This window comes from Neofelis nebulosa, chromosome 7 (genome assembly GCF_028018385.1).
Source record: "Neofelis nebulosa isolate mNeoNeb1 chromosome 7, mNeoNeb1.pri, whole genome shotgun sequence".
NCBI lineage: Eukaryota > Metazoa > Chordata > Mammalia > Carnivora > Felidae > Neofelis > Neofelis nebulosa.
Window position 1 is genome coordinate 104603874 of NC_080788.1, and position 6992 is coordinate 104610865.

The 6992-nt window shown below is 41.5% G+C and overlaps 1 long non-coding RNA gene across 1 annotated transcript; it reads right to left on the reverse strand.

The window, feature by feature from the left end:
- Window positions 1-265: 265 nt before the first annotated feature.
- Window positions 266-4930, reverse strand: LOC131518249 (uncharacterized). The gene is made up of 3 exons (XR_009264971.1): window positions 4689-4930; window positions 1776-1833; window positions 266-1166 (listed from the first exon to the last, which is right to left on the reverse strand). It is a non-coding gene; the product is annotated as an uncharacterized LOC131518249 (long non-coding RNA).
- Between the last annotated feature and the right edge of the window lie 2062 nt (window positions 4931-6992).

Genomic DNA, 6992 nt, shown 5'->3' on the forward strand with positions numbered 1-6992 from the left:
TCAGGGAAATGCAAATCAAAACCACAAGGAGATATCACCTCACATCTATTAGAATGGGGAAAAAAAAAGAAATAACCAGCGTTGGCAAGGATGTGGGGGGTGGGGGGGAAGGTACCCTTTTGCATTGTTGGTGAGAATATAAGTTGGTATAACCACTGTGGAAAACAATATGGAGGTTCCTCAAAAAAATGAATACAATATCATATGATCCAATTCCACTACTGGATATTTACCCAAAGGAAAAAAAAAAACACTAATTCAAAAATTTATATGCACCCTTATGTTTGTTTACTGCAGCATTATTCATGATAGCCAACCCAAATGTCCATCAATATATGAATGGATAAGATGTGGTACACATACATGCATACACATACACACAGGGGTCGGGGGGGGGTGGGTAGATAATGTGTAGCCATTTAAAAGGTGAGGTGAGATTATGCCATTTGAGGCACCATGGAAGGACCTAGAGGGTATTATGCTAAGTGAAATAAGTCAGGCAGAGAAAGACAAATACCATGTGATTTCACCCATAAGTGGAATCTAAACAAAATCAACAAAAAGTTAGAATCATACCTATAAATACAGAGAACAAACTGATGGTTTCCAGAGGGCAAAGGGATAGAGGTTTGGGCAAAATGGGTAAAGAGAGTGGGAGTTTCAGGCTTCCATGTACGGAATGAATAAATCATGGGAACAAAAGGCACAGCATAGGGAATACAGTCCGTGATACTGTAATAGCGATATGTGGGGACAGATGGTAGCTACACTTGCTGTGAGCATAGCCTGATGCATAAGCTTGTTGAATCACTGTGTTGCACACCTGACACTAACGTAACATTGTGTGTCAACCAGACTCAAGTAAAAAGCTCTAGAGGGCTGTACAACATTTTAAGTATGGCCAACAATAATATATACTTAAATTCGTTAAGAGGATAGATCTCACATAAAGTGTTCTCATTACAATCAAAACTTTTAAAAAAATTGGACTAGCCTAGGTGGCTCAGTTGGTTAAGCGGCCGACTTGGGCTCAGGTCACGATCTCGCAGTCCGTGAGTTCGAGCCCCGCGTCGGGCTCTGTGCTGACAGCTAGGAGCCTGGAGCCTGTTTCGGATTCTGTGTCTCCCTCTTTCTCTGACCCTCCCCTGTTCATGCTCTGTCTCTCCCTGTCTCAAAAATAAATAAAACGTTAAAAAAATTAAATATTGGACTAAACCAATGGTTTTCAAAGTGTAGATAGTGTAGAACACTTTCAAAAAATCAGATGATTTCTCATTCAGATCCCTAATACGTAAGTGGGTAAAAGCAATATTTTAGTGGCATAAGTTTAAAAAGCTTAAATGGGTAAAATTACTCAAATGAGAAAAAATGATAAAATCTAGGATTATGGAAAACAGTTATCGTCCTATCAGCCTTATCAATCTTTCTGCTTCATTGGGGGAAAAAAAAAAAACCTGATTCATAGCTCAACTTCCATCTTAATACTCTTTAATCCAAACCAGAAGCTTGAAAGAGAATAGAAAATGTTCTCCAAGTTAAATCACTAACAATATCTAACAATGAGAGCCATTCTTATAAATGTGTCAGACAAAAATTGCCTAATAAATACAAAACCACTCGTAGCATTATGTCTTGCATAATATATAAGTGTAGGCAGGCACCAAGCGATAGACCTGAGCTACATTCTTGTTGCCAACCTAAATTTAAAAGGAAACAGCAACAATTGTACTCATGGAGAATGAAAGTTGTTGGTATCCTGTGTACATTATACTCACAGCATCAGCTTGATATCCCAGGAGCTTGCATTTCACCAATGGCCTACCATGCCTCATCCTACAAGGCAATTTGCAATCCATTAGTTTAGAGCTTCTGATAACCCAAACAGAATCAGATTCTGTCCATCAAACCCTTTCTTTTCCTCCGAAAGTGACGCATGAAGACAGTGAAGGAAAGCTTTCAACTTCAAAGAGACTGAACATGGTAGAAATATCATTTATGTTAAGTATGTTAATTGAAAACAAACTAAATATTTAACTATGTATATATTACTATATATCTACATGCACTGGTGAGATTATATATATATATATATATATATATATATATATATAAATTCATTTTTTTAAACATTTATTTATTTTTGAGACAGAGAGAGCATGAACAGGGGAGAGGCAGAGAGAGAGGAAGACACAGAATCGGAAGCAGGCTCCAGGCTCTGAGCCATCGGCCCAGAGCCCGACGCGGGGCTCGAACTCACGGACCGTGAGATCGTGATCTGAGCTGAAGTCGGACGCTTAACCGACTGAGCCACCCAGGCGCCCCTATAATTCATTCTTTATAATAAAATTTTAACCAATACTTTAAGGTAGCTTAACTTGTATAACAGTTAAGTATCACGTGTAAATACTCTAGAACACTTAACCTTTGCTAAAGAAAGGTGTTCCTCATCCTAACTAACTTTCAGTGGAAGCTCTTATCTGACCTCTACTTTGCCTTCTTACAGAATTCATCACTGTTCTCCATTCCTTCCATGGAACATGCTAATGGATTCTCCTAGCATCCTCATGTTCGTGGCTAGTGATTTGCTACCCTCTACTAACTTGGTCTTTCAAACCCTAGAAGACCGTCAAGACTGGTTTCTCTACCGTCTTCTGTGCCAAGATGAGACTCTCAGGCTCTGTCTCTAGCTCCCCAATCTGCAAATGTCTCAGGGTAAAGGAACCTGGAAATCAATAGCTCACCTCTCTGTGATCCTATAAATCTAAGTATAGACCTGCCTAGTTGCGGATGGGCATCAGCTGCCCTCTTATGCCTTTTAACAGAATTTTTAAATTGTATCTTACGTTTCATTTCACTTTATGGCCTTTCTAGTTATTCTTGGTGAGAGCATTAGTCTGCTGCAGGATCCTGCATAGGAGCAAGAGTCCCAAGCCTGTATTTGAGGCCACCGAACAAGAGTGGGGTTCAACCATGCAGCTTTTGTTTAATTTCTATTGAAGGGCCCTAAAAAATTCTCCTCTGCTCAAAAAGTTAACGTTCCTCAAGATTTGACAACCATGTACCAAAATTGTTCTTTTTTCCCCCTCTCCTTTTACTTTCAAATGATCTTTCTTCACAAAAACACGAACTCATGGCGTTTAACGGTTCTACTTTAAATGTGCCACACAGCAGTGATTTGTTAATTCAACTTTATTTTAATGGGGCTTGAGACTCACTTGGAATTGACTAGAATTTATTCTGGGGGATGCATCCTCTCCCGGTGTCTTCTGAAGACAGTGTTGTACATGGAAATGGAGAGACGGTCCGGGCTCTGCTGCTCAGGCAGGACAGACGCTCAGTTTTGCTCTGAGGTTCGCTAGTCAGTAACTCTAGGCACTTGTGCATAAAGAGCCAGTGGCCCCAACTAATCCCAAGTACCTGACTTTATGGAAAATAGCTTATTATCCTTAGTGAACTTTCTTTGCAATTGGCCATTTCCCAAGGCCAGACAATGCCCAGGGAAGCAGGAGAACAGCCTTCTCCAAATCAGAGCCCACATAGAATTGAGGACTCATAAAGGTGTCTGGCGGGCTTGCTCCTTGGCTAAAAATCAATTTTATCTTTGACCTTGAGGAAACCAGAGTGTAGGTCAGTGCCCATTAAGAAAAGTGTGCAGAAATGCTTATAGAAATAGTACCACCTTATTTTCTCTCTGCATCCCTCTCTCCCAGCCCTCTGTCTCCCCTGTTACCTATGAACCATCTGAAAAGAAGATCCCCCTGAGCTAACAAGTTCCTTTAAAGATAATTGTATTCTCTCCGTACATTGCCCCTCCATTTGAAAAGCAAACCTCTTGTCACCCCACTGCAGAGCATCTAGATGTTACAAACCGTGCCACTATTTTAATGTTCATGCTCTTGAAAAACACTTGGCATTCCTCAGGGAAAAAGATGTGTATACTTAATGTTGCTACTATTCTAATTCCAAAGTTAAGAGTTGCTCTTTCTCTTAGCGGTCCTCAGCACCCCCCACCCCCACCCCAGAGCTCTTGGGGCTGCATGCCCTCCCCGTCAGCGCTACCGCTCGTTTCAAAAGCAACAGCCAAAGCAGATGCGAGGGAGATGCTCCCCTGCTCATAAATTCTAGGAGCGAAAATAGCAACAGCTGTAGCAATTGCAGGATTTCAGCAGGTAATCAAGTAACTAAGTGCCAAAAGCGGATTGGACAATTCTACTGGGGCCTGGGACAGAGGGCAGCGAGAACTTGAACTTGGAGAGGAATCTTCCCTGCAATCAACGAAAATGTAAGCCCAGTGACTGCACCCTGCTACGCACAGATTTTCCTGCTTTCAATGCCAGTCCCTGAGCAGTAGGAATAACCTTTCTCATAACATTTGGCTTTCTTGGATATATTTACCTCTATTGCATACTGCCAAGGTTCACCTGTGTATTTTCATCACTGGTTTAATAACATTTTTCAAGACCCTTACGTACTTATGAAAGGATGGGTATGCCTGTTTAGGCTGAGGCTTATGGGTAGAATTTCTTCTGAAATGTTCTTCCCAAATCTAAAGGGCAGCGATTCTCATAGCAAAGGTTTTAGAAGGTACAAGAGAGTCAGTAATGAACCTCCAGGCTAAGAAGGCACTTTAAGACCAAAATGACACAAGCCGCTCCATAGTGTTTACAGTTTTGTCCAGGGTAACTTACTGACAAGAAGAATCCAGCAGGCAAACAATCCAAAGACCACACAACTACTCTCCACCCTGCCAGGGCCTTACCCCCAGCTTTTATAGAGGGAGGGGCACAGTGGTGAGGTCACAGCATAGTTATTTAAAGTGGCGCCATCTGTGCTCCAGAGGATCTCTACTAGTTATCTACAGTGGGCCCTTCTGTGCGCCACTTTAGGGAAGATCAGAACAAGCCTTCTCTCATTGTGATCAGGGCTTACATTAACCTCTTAGGGCCTGGAGCACGTAGCTCCGAGGGAGGTCACTGCGCAGGCGTGAAGAAGATGGCGAGCCAACGATAGAGTCAGAGCCGTCAGCACCCCTACAAAGGGGGACCAGACTCTCTTGCTCATCTTTGGAAGTTAGAACAGCACTCAGGGTCCAGGGAGGCATATGAGGCATGGAAAGGAGAAAGGATACTGTGCCTGTTCTCTTTTGTTATTAGACGTAATTATGAGAGACTTTCCCATTGAGAGGAGAGAACCAGGCTCTAAGTACTGGCTTAGTGGCTAAGAGCACAGACTCTGCCTGATTCAAATACAGGCTCTGTGACCTTGGACAAGTGTTCAGTGTGGGGGTTTCCGCATCTGTATAATAATGCTAGTAATACCCACCTCCAATGATTTTATGAGAATGAAATGATTCACTACATGCTAAGTGCCTAGAACGATACCTAGCACATGGTAAGCTCAGTAAATATTATCCCCTTATATGAATCATGTATCTCCTCAATATTAAGCATGTGTCCAACTGTTGGAACTTTAGAAAATAGCTCTATAGAGTAAAAATATACCTTCGATATATTTTTTTAAATGTTCTTCTATTAGTTAGAAGTCTGTTGGTTACAAGTTCAACTTTAAACTAGCCTACGGGGACAGAAAAATAAATTTATTGGCTCTCATGCATGCCTAGGAAGTTCAGTGGTCCATCTTGCTTGGACCCAAGGTCTCTGTCTCTGTCTGTCTCTCTCTCCATCTCTTGGCTGAGCTCACATGATGTCTTCCACCACGAGTGCCTTCCTTATACCCTCCTGACCTAGCGTCTCCAGTAGAAACAATCTCATCTGACACCCCAGCAGAAGAGACCCAGCAAGGACTGTGGCTCAACCTAGAACCGGTCACTTTAGGGTTAACCTAGCTTTCTGGGTTAGCAGGAACCTACATTACACATTTTGTAAGACAAAGATTCATTATAAATATAGAAGTATTAAATTATGTCTCTGATTTTCTATAGTCAATAAACTAATTTATTGATTACCTTTCAATCTACAACTCTAAAAACTAAATTCTAAAAATTGGTTGTGAATTCCTAGAGAACTGTGTTGACAGAGACTTTGAGGTTGCATTCTTGCTCAGACAAAACAATACTGGCTAAGGGTATGGTTTGGGCAGTGATGGTACCTATGCCGGGTGATAACTGTCTGTTTTATGCCAGGTTAAGAACGCTTACCCACAAACTGAGGACATTACAGATGGAGAGACTTTCAATTGGAGCCATGCGTCAGAGCTGAGCTTCCAAGTAATGCTAGAGTTAATTCAAACAGCCAATTAACACCAAGCATGGCAGGTTATGCACTTAAGTGAGCAGCTTTACAACACCACAAATGAGTGTTGACAGGCTGACTCATCTCTGTTAAGAAGGAAGAACATGCTGATTTATCTCTTTCAAAGCCCTCTGGGTCAACCTCTTGTAAACCCTACCTTGAGATGCTTTACCATGAAACAACAGATAAATAAGGACAAAGGGGTAACTTAAACTTTTCTTTTTCATGTTGGCATTCTTAGAGTTTAATACTTCAAATGACATAGTACATATAGTGTTTCACCAGTTGCTAGATATAGTAAGTACTCATCAATGGTAGCTGTTTTCATGATTATTTCCACAACTTTTCTCTGTATAAAGCATATGTTTTATCACCAAACAAAAGGTGAGAGACTTGTATAGCCAAATTCTTAAAGATTTTCTTGGAAGATGCCAGGCAAGATCTCCCTGTGTTAATCATGTTTTTTTATTTTTTATATTTTATGATGTTTGACATCTTGGGGACCACATGAACATGGGGAGAGACTGCCCTTCCAGAGCTGGGGTAGCAAACAACTTGCCTGTGAGCACACCTTTCACACACCAACCAACTAATCCAAAATCCATATTCCCATCTACCTCCTTTATCAAAACCTCACACACCAAGCCCATATTTCCCCTGCCCCAAATCACCCCAGGGCCAAGTACTAGGCAACTGGAGACCACTCATAGCCCAGAGCCTGCCTTTGCTCAAACTTGCCTA